General features: G+C 45.5%; 1 protein-coding gene across 3 annotated transcripts in view; it reads right to left on the bottom strand.

Annotated features, from left to right (window-relative positions):
- OSBP2 (oxysterol binding protein 2) overlaps window positions 1-16,031 on the bottom strand; it is a 123,186-nt gene that overhangs the window by 65,883 nt on the left and 41,272 nt on the right. The window contains exon 1 of one of the 3 annotated variants that reach the window (XM_090291557.1): window positions 3,559-3,666. The exons of the other annotated variants lie outside the window; for them this stretch is intronic. The gene's annotated coding sequence lies outside the window, so the exon portion shown is untranslated. Of the gene's footprint in view, window positions 1-3,558; window positions 3,667-16,031 lie in introns of those variants that run through there. 3 annotated transcript variants of the gene reach the window in all.

Below are 16,031 nucleotides of genomic sequence, written 5' to 3'. Positions count from 1 at the left end.
GTAGAGGAGCCAGGGGCATCTCTGGGCTCCATAGAAGAGGTCCCTGGATTTAGAAAGCCCTTTCTGTCAGAGCCACCAGCAACACCTCATGCTTCCCAGAGAGGCACGCTGGAGCAGTCCATTAGGAGAGCCTCTTGCCCTGGGGATAAAATAAAGACCCTCGCACTTCCCCTCAGGCTCTTCATATCCTGAGAGGTCAATCTCATTAGTTTCCAAGCACCCTTTCACCTTCTAGGATTGCTTACAGCTGTGGCTGCTGTCCCTGTGGTCGGATCACAGGCTCCATCGCTGGGTGAGGATGGGATGATCTGACTGGCCTGCAAGGGGGGTGCTGTCACCTCAATATGAGGACAGAATATTGGATTGTGAGCCTGAAGATCAGGGTGACCCATGGGTGTGCTGCTTTCTGTGCCGTTGGCTCATCTGTGAGGCCCTCTCCTCATGCTGGGGGGCAGGTGCTGCAGTCGGACCTTGGGCGCTTGTGATCTCACCTCTCTGAGCCTCAGTTTCCTCACTGGTTTTATTAGGGATGGCAATGGTTCTTATCTCGCAGAGCTGCTATGAGGATGGAGTTACTACAGGAAAGCCTGTCCTGAATTAATCTGTCACCAGCCTTACACGCTATTACCACGAGCATGTGGGACAGAAGACACATATGGTTGGAGGAAAACTCATCAGCAGAGAAAGAACCACAGGAGGCACCATGGCAGCCTCTCCCTGCAACTAGGCCTCCCTTTTCTGGAAGGGATTTCTCTGAATAGAGACCCCTCATGGCTTTGGGCATTCAGGCTCCCTTTCTCCTGAAGGGAACAGTCCCCTGGTCCTTAGCCCAAGCTCCACTGCTGGCCAGCCAAAGCCCCTGGATGACAGCAGACACAAGGGCAATCCCTACCTCGGGAACACCATCACCGGCAGGACCAGGTTACCCCAAGGCAAACTACTGAGTCCTTTCATGGCCCTTGCTGTTTGAGTATGAACACTGATGTGTGAGCATTTTGTCTCAGGGCTCACACTCCTCTAATCCCCAGTGATGGCAGACCATGGCAAGAGATATTAAGAATAATATTGGGCAACTGCAATCCTGTGCTTGGTTTACATATCAAACAGCTGTTACTTTCTCTATGTCACAAATTTATAAAACTGAGGTTCAGAGAGATTAAATCATGGTGTGATTACTCAGAGGTAAAATGGGAATCTGAACCCAGGTCTTTCAATCTACAAAGCTGAGACTCTTTTTCACTCCTTTACAAAGAACAGCTGTTGCCACCATCCCTAACACCATTCTACCAGAATCCCAAGATCAACTGCTTTCATCAAAATGAAGTTTGCTCTACTGCTAACCATTCATCATCGTATCTTTAATTTCTGTCTTGGCCTCGAGAAATCCAGTCAGAAAGGTTTTGTTCAGATTTTTCATGCATATTTTATAAGTGTGCATAGATGCAGGCTTGCATGTGATACAGCCAAGTGCAGGACTTCTGAACAGAGACTGCGAGCTGGATCTAGGACTATGTATCACCCAGTCAACCTCAAATGTTATCTTCCTCAGTTACACAGAAGAACTTGAGCCCACCTTAATTATTGAGGAGGTTTTAAGTTGCTTAGACTATGAATAAAAATAGGTAGCTTGATTTCATTACATATATATATGTGTATATATATACATACATATATATATACACTTGACCTAGTTATGGCAAATTTTGGGGCTATAAGTATATTTTCACAACAAGCAACATGCAAAGCTCAAGTATGCTGTTTTCCCAAAACAAAGGCAATGATCTGCTGCTTAGCTGGCTTTCCATTATACATTTTGGACTTCACATTTTTATGAAACAAGTCAGTAAGGATGTCCAAGTACAGTTATGAGTCAGACATCCTTCCAGACAACTACTCTCTAAAGAGATTTATTCATCTGGCCGAAATACAAAGTGTTTACATGATAGGTAAAAACCTACCCACTCAAACAAAAATGTTTTCCTTGATCATGAAAGAAGTGGTAAAAAATAATGTAAATTGAGCATATGTCAGGTGTGCAGTTACTTTACTTTCCCCTTATGACCTTTCATCTCTACAGAACATTGGCCAGAAGCAAATGGTACCAGGTACCAAGTGGTCTGCTTTACACAAGTACTGCTAGAACATTCTTGGCATGCATTTCCATCAGCACTGCAGCACCATTGCAGCTCACACTGACCCTAAAACCAGCACATCATCTCACACATCTTTTCCATCCCTCTCATTGCATCGGCGCTGTTAGACATCCGATGACCTAAGGAAGCTGCCCACCAGAGTCGTATCTGATTCCCACAGCTTAGGCTAGACAGACAGAACAAAACACGGACCCAGTCCTCCAGCACGAGCCTGTAATGATTCAGAAGCTTCATTTCCACCCATTAGGTTAGATTAGGTGCCTCATACAGCTTGGAATCTAGCACAACTAGACCTCTCCAGGACTCTGGATGGCCCCTCCACCTCCACCGCCCCTTCCTTCCACCCGTTTACCTCCCAACACATCAAAAGTCCTTTGTCAAGGTAGGAAAGCCCCCCCCCCCGCCCCCCACAACAGTCTGCCCATCAGGTTCTAGGAGTCAAGAGGTCTATCTGTCTGACCTTGCCAGGTGATGGAGATGGGAACTGAATGCTGGTGGGATCGAAGGCAGAGGTGACCCATCAAGTTTAAACACATTTCCTCTTTCAGCAGATGGCTCAAGGCAGGAGGGGGGCAGCTTTAGAACTGAGGAAGCCCAAGATTCCTCTGGCTGGGTAGCTGCCTAGTGTGACCCCAAACTGCTTACTCAGAGGCACAAGCTGGCTAGAGAATGGCTTTTCCTGTGACAGGCACTACCGGAGTTTAAAATCCCCTTTGCGTGCTGGGAAAACACACACACACACACACACACACACACACACACACACACACACACACACTAGCAGGGAGTGTCTGCCCAGTCTCCACTCCAGAACTCCTCTGCCTGAGTCCAGCTCACTCACAACAGCCAAGTGCAGTGAAGTGACCCTCGCCCCCAAAGCCCTCCCTGGTCATGGTAGCTCCAGTGCCTAACTAATGGGACTGGAGAAAGGCAAAGAAAGGGCTTTACCTCTGGCTTGCAGCCCCAGTGAAGGCTCAAGCCTGCCTTCTCTGCTAAAAGATGGCTGGCCTCTGTCTGGGCCAAATTCCAGTGGCTACACTGCCTGGGGCCAGCCCCCTGTACAGAGACGGGAAGGTATTTCCCCTGTGAGACCAGTCTGGGCAAAGAGCCTTCCCCAGGGACCTGCAGTGGGCTTCACCTAGGATGGGGAGGAAGGTATACCTTGTGACTGCCCTTAGACTTCTGGCTAAACCCTTTGTCCCCTGGCATGTGAGGGCAGAGGGGCCTGCTCCCTATCCCAGGACTGCAGAAGTACCAAGACAGAGGTCTGAGCCCTCAGCCCTATAAGATGCTCGAGATGAGGGCTGGAAGAATTTTACAATGGGGAAGGAAAATTTAAAAGCCCGAGAGATCCCATGCCCCAAGACCCGCCAGCCCCAAACCTGCTCCGCCTGCCCCAACTCACCCCAGAGAGGGGCTCCCGGGAGTGGAAGTGGGTCCGGTCCCGAAGCTGCGGGGAGTCTTGCAGCTGCCGCTGCCGCTGCCGCTGCCGCCGCCTTCCCGTCGCCGTGCTCTCAGTCCATCTCGGTGCAGTGCCCGCTGCCACCGCCGCGCCAAGCCCAGGAGGAGGGCGGTCCCCCGATTGGGTGTGCGCTGCCCCGCGGCCCCAGGCCCTCCTCCCCGCCGCAGCCGCCCGTTCAGCACCGCGGCCAGCGGCCAGCCCGCGCTCTCGGAGCTCAGCCAAGCCCGAGAGAACCTGTGAGCCCTGCTCCGCCCGCCGGTCCGTCAGCCTGAACGCGGCAGGGGCGCTGCACGCTGCGTCCTCATTCCTCCAGCCTCCTTCCCACCCGCCCAAGGAGGCTGCCTCTCTCCCCCAGGGGTTCGCTCCAAGAGCCAAGGGTACCGCGAGCAGCCACCTGCCAGTCCCTGGAGGACCCGACGCGCCTCCTTCAGCCCCTCCCGAGGAGCAGGAAGAGCGCTCTCCTCCCGCCCTGCAGGCAAGACAAAGACAAGGAGCTCTCCGTGGCGGGACACCAGCGCACCACAGCTCAGCTTCTTAAAATGCGCAAGCATGGCCCGAAACCCGACCCGGCGCTAAGGGTGCTATCGCGGTCCAATGGAGGCCAAAGAAGGTTGGCCCTTCGCCTGGGCCGAGGGGGGTGCGGCCCTTGGGGAGCGGCCTTTGGGGAGCCCTTGGCTCGATCCCTCACTTCTCCACTGTCTTATGCCCCGGGGTTGTAAGAAGTTAAACAATGAAGAGTCTGTCTCAGGAGCTAGGGGCGGGAGGGTCTTTGAGGTCCCATTCCCACCTGGGATTCCATTCCCTCCCCCACATACTTGGTACCAGGGTATCAATGAACCAACAGATGGAGATGCAGAACCACTTCCACTAAGATGGGGTTCTGGCTCTGACTTCACCTCTGCTGCAGACCAGAAATACCACCCTCACCTATGCCCTCGGTGAGCCTCAGCTTCTACTCTGGGACTGGGGATGGGGTGGGGCACTCCCTGGTTCCAGAGTAGGATCCACAGACAGGACAGTCACCCCAGGCCCTGCCCATTTCATGGTCTCCCACAGGCCTTTCTGGAGTCCAAGATGAGGAGACTGTTCCCTTCACCAGACTGAATTAGCAGTTCCTCCCTACTTTTTAGAGCAACGACAGCTTGTATGCCTCATTAACTCAAAGACATCTTCATATTTACCATTTAGTTGAATCCGCACTTTGAAGGGGAAAAGACCAAATGAAATGAGCTCAAGTCGAGGTGAATATTGTAACTGCTGCCCAAGCAGGCATGGGGGACTCTGCTCAAACACTCATGGGTCATGGCTACTACACACAGAGCACAGAGCTGAAACATCCATGAAGGGCGCAGTGGGCACAGGAGTGGGCTTTCACTACTCAGGAAACATGTCACATGGGGGGGGGGACAGGGGCTCCTTTAGTTTTCACATCAAGGAAGAAGACTCATGAGCTGCATGTGGTGACTTAAAAAAATAAACAAAACCACTACCTCTGCAATCTTTTAATTTATCATCTTTTTTCTCCTTTGAAAATTACTTCCAATAACTTTTCTTTTAAAGTATCATACCACCAAAATCCAAAGACAAGAAACAAATCAGGCACTAGGAGCACTAGGTATGCGGGCTTCTTGCTGCAATGGCCCCAGGCATCTATGGGAGAATGGGGTGGCCACCCATCTTCCAAACACCCAACATTTGCCAAGTGGACATGTTGACACTTACAAGGAGGGTCTCAAATCTTTCTTCGTTCATTTCCTCATTTGGAATGGAATTTCTTGAGGGTTTGGTGACAAAGAATTCCTTCCATTTAATTCTTTTAATTGTCTAACTTATGGCACATTCAACCATCACCAGCTGTCTGTATCCTCACCTTCCAGGAGACCAGTGAAGCTCATTTCTACACACACACACGCGAGCGTGCGCACACACACACACACACACACACACACATGCACCCACCTCACTAGCTTTGTGTTGAATTGTCAGAATTTCTGACATGATATGCCCACATTTATACTGAAAACCCCAAAAGATTCAGAATTTGGAACTAACAGAAACAATCCAAGCCACAGGGCAAGATTTTAAATTTCAGCTCAGTTGTTCACTTATTTTCTACGTTCTGGAAAAGTCTAAAAACTGGAACACGGTCCATCGATTTTCATCCACAAAGGGAGAGGACACTTCTGCACCAGGTCCTCTTCCTCCCCCTGCATACCCTCACCCTGACAGGCAGACTGTGACTGCCCTCTGTGCTGACAATTAGTGCACTACTCCCGACCTGCCTGGAATGCCACCTTTTACTACCAGTGTTGCTATTAAATCCCAACCAAATCTGTCCTGGGCCCTCCCAGCCCAGCTGTGCTTTGCCACTTCTGTTACGCCCTGAAAACACAAGCATGTCCCCTCCTCCTCCTTCACAACTAGCCAGCCCAGGTTCCATAGGCGCTTCCTTAGCCAACTCTCTCCTTCTGACCGTATTGAGGATCTGGAAGGCCACATGACTCTTCTGAAGACACCTGATACAGCCCGTAGTTGTCCCTGTTTATGAACCTAAAATGCCATCACCCTGCTTCTGACCAAGTAAAGTACAATGTCCAAGCCTAACCCTCTCTATCCCATCTCCCAGGCACCGCCCCCCCAAACCTAGTGACAGCTCTACTTTTCCGCTGTGATATTCAAGTCTTTGCCTCATGACCTCGACTGTCCCTTGTCAACTCTGAGCCTCTGTTCCACTATCCCTCACCTGGAAACCAGGTTCTCTGTCCATCTACTGGAGCTGAAGAGCCCTTAAACCAGAAGTTCGCCCAAGTGCTGCAGTGCTGGGCCTGGCTGGTGCTGTGTCGCTTGTAGAGAAACTCACCATCCCGGGGAATGGCTCCTCACCTTGTCAGCCGCTTCCACCTTCATTTCCTTGAGCCCCAGAACACTCCCTGCCACTACCATGCACCAGAAAATCACTCTAACCATCTACACTGCTACCTACACGCTCTATGCCCAGTCACCCTTCCTCTCCAGAAAGTCTACAAGTTTTGGGGGGCCTGTCAGTTCTCAGCAAAGTGTTCATAGTACTATGAGCGGCACAAAATAGTTTTCGAATGAGCAAATCCAGGACAGCTACTACCAAAAATAGCATAATTTTAAACCTCCCTTGGAATTATATCTAATTCATGTTCTCATTCTCTCTCTTTCTCTCTCTCCCTCCTTCTCTCTCTCTCTCCCCCCTCGGCCCCAGGCTACACCCTGCCAAGCTGACCTTGGGATGGCAGGCAGAGGACAAAGAGGCTCTAGGCTGCCAGAGAATCCACAGAACAAGTTTCCTGCCAGTGGGCAATAAACACAAGACTGAGAAGGCATTCTCCAAGTATGTTATTACATGGCTGTGTTCAGCATCCTTTGAATAACTCTGAAAAGCAAATGACAGAGAAAACCAGAACCCACTGAACAGGCTGAGTGACCTGTTCTCACCATCGTAGTTCCTCAAAACCACAACTGCTGCCGGCGCCAGCTCACGGTCGTGGTGAGGGGATGAGTAAGCCACAATTCAGTTTCTGCCTCACAGAAAATGCACCTGCCGCTTCCATCAAACTAGGAACTGGCGTAACTCTACTCTAGGAACAAAGCGAACCAGCAACCAGCTTTTAAGAAGCATCAGGTGTAAAGTCAGACCAGGCATGGACTCCTGGGTCTGTCACACACTAGCTATGAAATCCCAGACAAGTCGCCTTCTCACTTTGGGCCTCAGTTCCCTTACCTGTAATAAGAAGGCATTGGACTAATTTCTGCAGTCTCTTAGCTTTAAAAACCAAATGGTTTTTCAGAAATAAATCCTCTCATGCATAGTCAAAGGTATTTTGAAAAGGGTGCCAAGAAGATTCAATGGGAGAAGGACAGTGATTTCAACAAAAAGCAACAAGGATCGAAGACCTAAATGTGAGACCTAAAACAAACTCTTAGAAAGAAATACTGGACAAAGGCTTCACAACATGGGATTTGGCAATGACTTCTTGGACATGACACCAAAGGTACAGGCAGCAAAAAACAAAAAACAACAACAACAACAAAAAACAGACAAATTGGACTTCATGAAAATTAAAAACTTTTGTGTATGAAAGGGTACTATCAGAGTAAAAAGGCAATCTGTACACTGGCAGAAAGTATTTTCAAATCATGTATCTAATAAGGGATTCATAACCAGAATATATATATAAAACTCCTACAACTCAACAACAAAAAACCCAACCTGACCCAAAAATGAGCAAAGGGCTTGAATTGACATTTCTCCAAAGAAGATACACAAATGGGCAATAAACACATGAAAAGATGCTCCATATCACCAATTATTTAAAAAAAAAAATCAGAACCACAGTGAAATACCACTTCACATCTATTAGGATGGCAACTCTTTAAAAACAAACAAACAGAAAATAACAAGTGTTGGTGAGGATGTGGAGAAATTGGTCCCTTATGTGCTGTTGGTGAGAATATAAAGAAGTGCAGCTGCTATGGGAAACAGTATGGAAGTTCCTCAAAAAATTAAAAGAATTATCACACAGTCAAGAAGTTCCACTTCTGGGTATATATCCAAAAGAATTGAAAGCAGGATCTTGAAGAGAGAGTGGTACACCCATGTTCATAACAGCATTATTCACAATAGCCAAGAGGTGGAGGCAACTCAAGTATCCTCTGACAGATGAATGGATAAGTAAAATGTGGTATATACATACAACGGAATATTATTCCATTAAAAAGAAAGGAGATTCTGATGTGTGCTACAACATGAATGAAACTTGAAGACCTTAGGCTCGGTGAAATAAGCCAGTTACAAAAAGACAAACACCGTATTATTCCACTTATATGAGACACCCAGAGTAGTCAAATTCATAAAGACAGAAGTAGAATGGTGAATATCAGGGACTGAAGGGAGGGGGGACAGAGAATTACTGTTTAATGAGTGTAGTGTTTCAGTTTTAAAAGATAAAAAAATCTGGGATAAATGATGGTGATGGCTGTACAACCATATGAATGTATTTAAAACCACTGAACTGTCCACTTACAATGATTAAGATAATTAATTTTATGTTATGTATATCTTCCAATAAAAAATTTTAACCTCCCCCAAATATATATGTGGACCTTGTGTCCTCACAGCTCTTGGAAAGTTCTCAGAGACTTCATGTTCTCTCTGTCTGAGGCCATGGGCAGTGAGGAAGACCAAAGAAAATACTAAAGAAGAGAAATGTAAACTTTAAAAAATATAGATGGCTCACATGTCAAGAGCCAGTGAGAAGAGCCACTTGGCATATAAGTACAGCATGTCCTAAGCAGCTTGACTGGCAAGAAGCTAACTTCAAAATAACAATGATTAATAAGTTAAAAAAAGAAGAAAATGACAATATGGATACAAAGAGCATTTCAACAGAATTATGAATCTATAAAAACAATCAAATGGACATTCTAGGAGTTAACAATACAATATCTAAAATTAATAAGTCATTGAATAGGTTTCACAGAAGAATGTATAAGGCAAAAAACAGGATTGATGAACTCAAAACCTGGTTAACTGAAAATACGCAGAGCACTAGCTGGGTAGCTAAGTTGGTTAAATATTGTTCCGATACACCAAGGTTGTGAGTTTGATCCTAGGTCAAGGGACACACAAGAATCAACCAATGAATGCGTAAATAAATGGATCGACAAATTGATGTTTTTTTCTCTCTCTCTTTCTCCCTCTCTCTTTAAAATCAATCAATAAATTAAAAAATAAAATAAAATACCCAGAGATTTAAAAAAGGTGGAAAAGGCAGAACAGAGTATAAAAGTCATGTGGCAAATAGTCAAAAGGTTTAACATATACTGTAATCTGAGTCCCACAAGAAGAAGAGAGAAGAGAGAATAGGTTAGAAGCAGTCATGAAAGAAATACTGGCCATGAATTTTCCCAAATCTGGTGAAAGACATTAGCCCACAGATTCAAGAAGTTCAGTGAGCCCCTAGAATTATAAAACAAACCTTACCTACACACATCACGATCAGTCTTAAAAATCAACTATAAAGAAAGAAACCTTAAATGCAGCTGGGGAAAAAAAGATATATTATTTTAAAGGAAAAATAAGACTGATGGTTGTCTTTTCAAAATAAAATGTAGAAGAAAGAAGACAACAGGATCTGTAAAGCTTAAAAAAGAAAGAATGGAGAAGAGGAAGGGAAGGAATGTTAGGGTTAGGAAAGGGAAAGAAGGACTGCTAATTTAGACTTCTATACCCAGTGAAAATATCCTTCAGAAATTAAGGGAAATGAAGATGTTTTCAGGCAAAATAAAAAACAAAGGGCAAAGAACTCAGTGTGAGCAAACATGTATCACCAAAAATACTAAAGAAGTTCTTTAGACTGAAGGAAAATAGTCCCAGAGGGAAGCAAAGAAATGAAGAAAGATGTGCAGAACATTGGAACTGTTTTTTAATGTAGTTAAATATAAATATTGTGTAAAATAACAACTATATGCTTTTTGGAATTCCTAGCATATATGAGTGAAATAAGCAACAATAATATGAAGAGTGAGAGGGGATAAATGGAATTTAACTCGGGAGGTTTTTAAATTGGGAAATGGTAAAAGTATTAATTTAAAGTAGACTATAATATATCAAAGATTCATATTATAATCTCTTATTAGAAGAGTCAGAGAATGTACAAATAAGAATGAATAGAGAAGAAATAAAACCATTAAAAATGTTTGATTAATAATTAGAAAATGGAAGAGAAGGAACATATAAGTTGTGGCATGTGTCAGAATTTCAGAGAACCTGAAGTCAGACAGATCTGGGTTCAAAGCCAGGCTCTGCCACTTGCTAGCTCATGGACCGTGGAGGATTACACACAGCACGTGCACATGGCAGGCATTATTAAGGTTACTGTCATGAGCTCAGAGCACCTCTCTGCTATCAGGTGGGCTGGGGAGTATTAGAGACTCCGGGTCCTCAAAATACTGGTGTAGAAAATACCTGAGGCTTGTACTTCTCACATTGTTTATTTTCACCCCAACAAAGAAGACAACCCAAAACAGCTGCTAATCAACTTTTATCTCTATAAAACATGTTGTCAACCAATGAAAATTGGCTGAAGAGTATTTTACATTTTGCTTAAAAATACTGTTTCTATTCATCTGACTTAAACTGCCACGTGCTGGTGGCAAACCCAGATTATGAATGATTCATGCATAGACACAATGACTAATTAAACCTTCTAAAGGGACTGTTCATTAAGAAATATAAGTGGAAACATTTTACTCATGGGCTTGCAAATAGATATCTGCAGGAAGCATTTGCAGAAAGGTTTATAACCTCAGTTTCTTCAGTAAACAATACTGCAGAGAGTCGATGAAAAAATATTTGCACTCGTAAACTATTTCTTATCATGCAAACCATGATTCTGCATGTGGTTCCTGAATACTTAGTTTTCCGTTGTTTGATAAATGCTTATGGATTATTTAATCATGAGCCTTCTAACTCTATTGCTACATTTTAGTAATATTTATCTATTTACCTATTGATTTTGAAACATGGTAGGAGGTTAGCTGGGTTCTCAATCAAACTATTTACTGCAAAGGCTCCTGAAACCCCCCTCGCCTGGACCCAGCCCTGGAAGATGACTGTGACCCTCTCACTGCTCTGTACTAGCTAAGGCACCCTGCCATTCCACAATTTGTTTTTCTCTATCCATAAAGTAGAACTAATTAAGATTGACAATGTGCTTCATAAGACTGCGACACAAATATGGTAAAGAGACAAGACTGATCATATCTGGGACAACAGAGAACAACAGACACAAGAGCTTGCAACCTGGAAAAGGGCAGTGTTTGAAACAGGAATCTCCTTGGCCTTGGCTGTGGAAGTCCTTCCAAAAACTAATTACACAGATCCCATTCCCCTTGGCTTCTGGGGAGCCATGTGATACAATGAGGCAAGCATAGAGATAATGGAAGAAACATCCCTTAACTGATTTTAAATTGTTGATCCAAGAACTTATCAGCCTTGAAATGACCCTTCAGCACATTTGCCAGTGGATTCTCAGCAAGTTACATCTAAAACAGAACAATTTTAACCTATAAAGTATCCCCCAATATTTCTTTCTTTCTTTCTCTCCCTCTCAAATATAATTTGTTACATCTCTTTGGCATTGCTTTTTGCATTTTGCCTAGAGTCTTAAGAGTATTGCTGAAATATTGCCTGAAAGCTATGGGCATACAGGTTATGGGAGCAAGCAGCAGTAGGACATGTTTGGAAAACACACACACACACAGACACACACACACATGATCAAATCCAGCAGCACCCAAACTGAAATACCCTTGAATTCTCAAGACTAACATTGGGCCTCTGGCTGTGTCCTCTTTCCTGTCGTGGATCACGTATGTGTGGAAACTAGACAAGCAGAAAAAACTGCTACAAAACGGGTGATGCAGTTTTCAGGCTGTGAAACCTCTCTGTGTCTCCCAAAAAAGGGGGTCAACAGCAGTGCCATGTATTTTTGTGAGTCTTCCCTGAACTTGGGAATGCCTGCTGGTCAAGGGTAAAATGGAAGAGGACATAGAGACTAAGTCCCATGTGTCGTCCAGCCAACAACTGCCCGCAAGGAACCCATGCACGATGGGCCACTGCAAGGAAACTGCATGTCTGCCCAGACCAGAGGCTCAGTCACCTTCTAGTGTGGAGACAGAGTCACCTCCTCCCTGCCACCTTGCTCCCTTCTGATGACAGCCATTGTCATGTGTATAGAGAGGTGCACACACACACACACAAAAACACCCCAGCCATTGTCACATGTACAGAGAGATGCGCTCACTGAGATTCACATTCCTCTTGTCCCAAAATAACATGGCACAAACTAAAACTGAGCTGCACTCTAAAATGGGAACAGTTTCCACCGGAGGAGGTGACAAAACTGCTACAAAGAAAGAATCTCAAAGGCAGACCCTATTCTTAGAGAAAATATCACCCTCCCTTGTGCTCTTGGGACTATAACTGGTCTGTCCACATTCTGGTCATTGCTGCTGCCTTCTGGAAAAGCTGCACCCAGACCACCTCCAATTAAACCATTTCTCTCCCCTTAGGGTCCTCCAGCAAATGCTTGTCGTATGTAGCGATCCCCACAGCGGGGCACTGGGTTGTCCTGGGGCTCTTTCATTTTTTCTCCCTCATTCTCATATGCTCTGTAATGTGATTTTTCTCTCTGTAAGTATCTGAGCTGCATTGGTGGGGTCAATGAGAGGAAACCTCACGGACTTGTGTTAGCTACTGGCTCCTGGAAACAGTGGATGACACGCAATCTGGAAAGGTGGGCCGGACCCTGTTTTTAAGAGGAGGCCGATTTCACTGCCCTGAAATCCTTGCTCCTGAATGAGTAGAGGACATGGTCTGTCCCCGACTGCCAGACTTGGGCCCTTTCCCTGTGCTCAGAGTTGGACTTCCTTCTAGAACCTCTCTTTTGCAGTCTCTAGGATGCATCTCAGAGATAGCACAATACACCCTCCAAGAGCCTTCATTTAAGCTTAAAAATAGTGCAGTTCTTTGCAGGAGGGTGCAAGAATCAAAAGCTGACACTTCCACCTTTCAACACCAGAATAAGCCTTTCCTATTCACCTCTTCCTTTGTGGCAGTCTCTGATGCGGCCAACAGACAGTTCAGGCACACCTGTGAATGGGGAATGCCTAACCATTTTTTGCCCTTCCATGATATCGTATGCAGATGTGTCCAAAGCCATTAAAAATTAATTATTCATCCCAAAGAAGGCCTGAATCAAAAGTCAACATTTACAACTCATTAATTAACATGGTCCCTGGCATTAAAGACTCATTACATGGGAGCTACAACGCTAATCTAATTTTACATGAAAAGAAACGTGTAATTGCAGGAGCTCTGCAAGTCTGAGCCACGGCAAACTCATTTTACGCTCCCCTTTGAGCCTGTCAGATTAAATCATACCAAAGGCCTTGGCAGGTGTGCCAGCCACCCCAGAGCACACCTGGCACTCTGACTGGGGGCCCTGAGTAAAAGGGTGGTGACTCAGCTAAGAGGCCAGGCCTGGCTCTGTGCACACCGCCCACCACCAGGTCTCCAAGCTGCAAAGGGCTGGGGTCTCTTTACTGAAGGGTTATCCTTGGAGGAAAGCCTTCCACGGGAACTGGGTGGGATTCCGTGCTCAGTGTCTTGGCAGCAAGTTCAGAGTGATTAACATGGCACTGGGGGAACAGTAGATAAAAGGAGATGGAACCACCCCTTCCTCTCTCTCCCTCATCAGAAGGGGACACTTGGCAGCTGATCAAACCGTCTCCACCCACCACCATCACTGAGGCTTGTATCGATGCTACAGGGACCAGGTACAGTGCTGACCATTTACACATCCTCACAACAGCCGAATTCTTCAAATAAAGGAACAGAGACTGGGAAAGGTGGGGGGGTGGGTTTGTCCCAGGTCACGTGTCTGAGAAGTAACACCACTGAGATCCCAGTTTGGTTGGTTATATTACTGCAGACACCACAGGAATAACCTGGATACAGAGCTTGTCTGCTCCGTGAAGCTCCCTCAAATTATGCTGCTTCTCTCCTTCCCCCCGAGACGCCCCCTTGCCAGCGCCACCTGTCATGTGGATCCACTGGCCCCCTCAGCCACCACCCTGCCTCTCTCTGACACATTCTCCACCCTGCAGCCAGAGAAGCAAAACTGAGAGTACCAGGCTGCAACTGGCAGCCCCTGGGATCCAGCCGAGAATCTGGCTAGGAAGTCCCTTCATGGTCTATGATTGGCCCCTTGATTGTCTCTCTAGACTCATCTTGGGATATTCTCACCCTACCCTACCCCACACCCTCCCTATTCCTGCTACCTTTGAACTGTCTTTAGCTCTCTGGATGGCCATCCTGTCTCTCCCATCTCCAAGCATCACATTCACTTGGGCTCCTCTCACCTTCACCAGACTAATTCCTTCTTGCCCTCCAGGTTTTAGTTTACACATCACCTCCTCCAAGCAGTCTTCCCTGATGCTCCAAACTGGGTTAGGTGCCTCTCTTTGTGCTTCCTTTGCCAAGGTGAAACATCAGAAACCCTTTACTGTGCTTTCCTGTTGATCTGTCTGCCTTCCCAGAGCAGACAGTGAGGTCCTTGGCAGCTTGGGCTGGTTTTGTTTTCCACTGAATCCTCACCTCCTAGCACTGTCTGGCACAGACAGACAATAAATACTGTGCAGTAAATACTTATTGCATACTGACTTAAAATATATTCATCTCTATAAAATTTAGTAAGAATGCAAGTTTCTAACTCAGAAATATTAGCACTAATATGTGCATGGCACTGGCTGCTCCAGGTCGACGATTATAATTATCCAAAGAACAAAACATGGTCCACACATTACATGGTTAGAGAGGAAAATTAATCTACAATGAAAATGCAAGCCTAAACAAAATTCCAATGGGTATTTTAAATAAAACTTAAACTGATTCTAAAATTTATATAGAGAGCAAAATATCTCAATACATTTAAAAAATTACATATCAACGAGGGAGGATTTATCCTACCAGCTGTCAAACTATACCATAAAGCTACAGTGATTAAACTTTGGATGCAGGTATAGGAATTGATACAGAAAACAATGGAGAGCAGAGTGTTCAAAACAGAAAAAATTCTGTTGGAAAAATTAGATATACAGTGGTACCTCGGTACTCGTCAGCTTCAGAACTCACCAAACCTGGTACTCATTGCATTTTGGCAAGAAAAAATGTTTCAGCACTCAGCACTTGCTTGCCACTTGTCGCATTTGCTAGAACTTGTATAAGTCAAGACACTGCCCTGCAAGAGAAAATGCTTCATGAATCACTGCCTGCTCACCACTTGCTGGAACGAATTAATGACGAGTACTGAGGTACCGCTGTATTACTTTTGGGAAACATAAAATTAGATGCTTACCTCACACCCTGCACAGAAACAAAGTCCAGAAGAATATAATTTAAAGCATACTTGTTAATGGTTCCTTCTTTCCCAAGTGATTTGAATGGCACCTTTATCACTAAGTGAATTCCCATGAATACATAAATCTATTTCTAGAGATGCCATTCTGGTTTTAAAAATGAAAACTGGGGTTTTTCACCCACTGCATTTTAACAGGCAGCCGCACACTTGGCTTTGTGAGACTACCCACTCAGGACGGAGCCAGAGATGCCTTATGCCAACTCTGAAAGCGCTGTCCCTGCTTCTGAAGCCTCGTCATGTGATAAAGCAGTCCCTGCAGATCCTCACATGCTGATAACAACTTTCAATAAATAGAGTACTGAGTGATGATGACATCTCTGAGATTCAAGCTCTCCTCTCCATCACTTGCCTGGCACTGCTCTGGGAAGCTTCCAGGCCCCAGGGACAATGCTGGTGAGGAAC

Source organism: Furipterus horrens, unplaced genomic scaffold (assembly GCF_987537825.1).
Source record: "Furipterus horrens unplaced genomic scaffold, mFurHor1.1.pri manual_scaffold_11, whole genome shotgun sequence".
Classification (NCBI taxonomy): Eukaryota; Metazoa; Chordata; class Mammalia; order Chiroptera; family Furipteridae; genus Furipterus; species Furipterus horrens.
The sequence above is the reverse complement of the archived record's forward strand: the minus strand, read 5'-3'. Positions and strand labels throughout refer to the sequence as shown.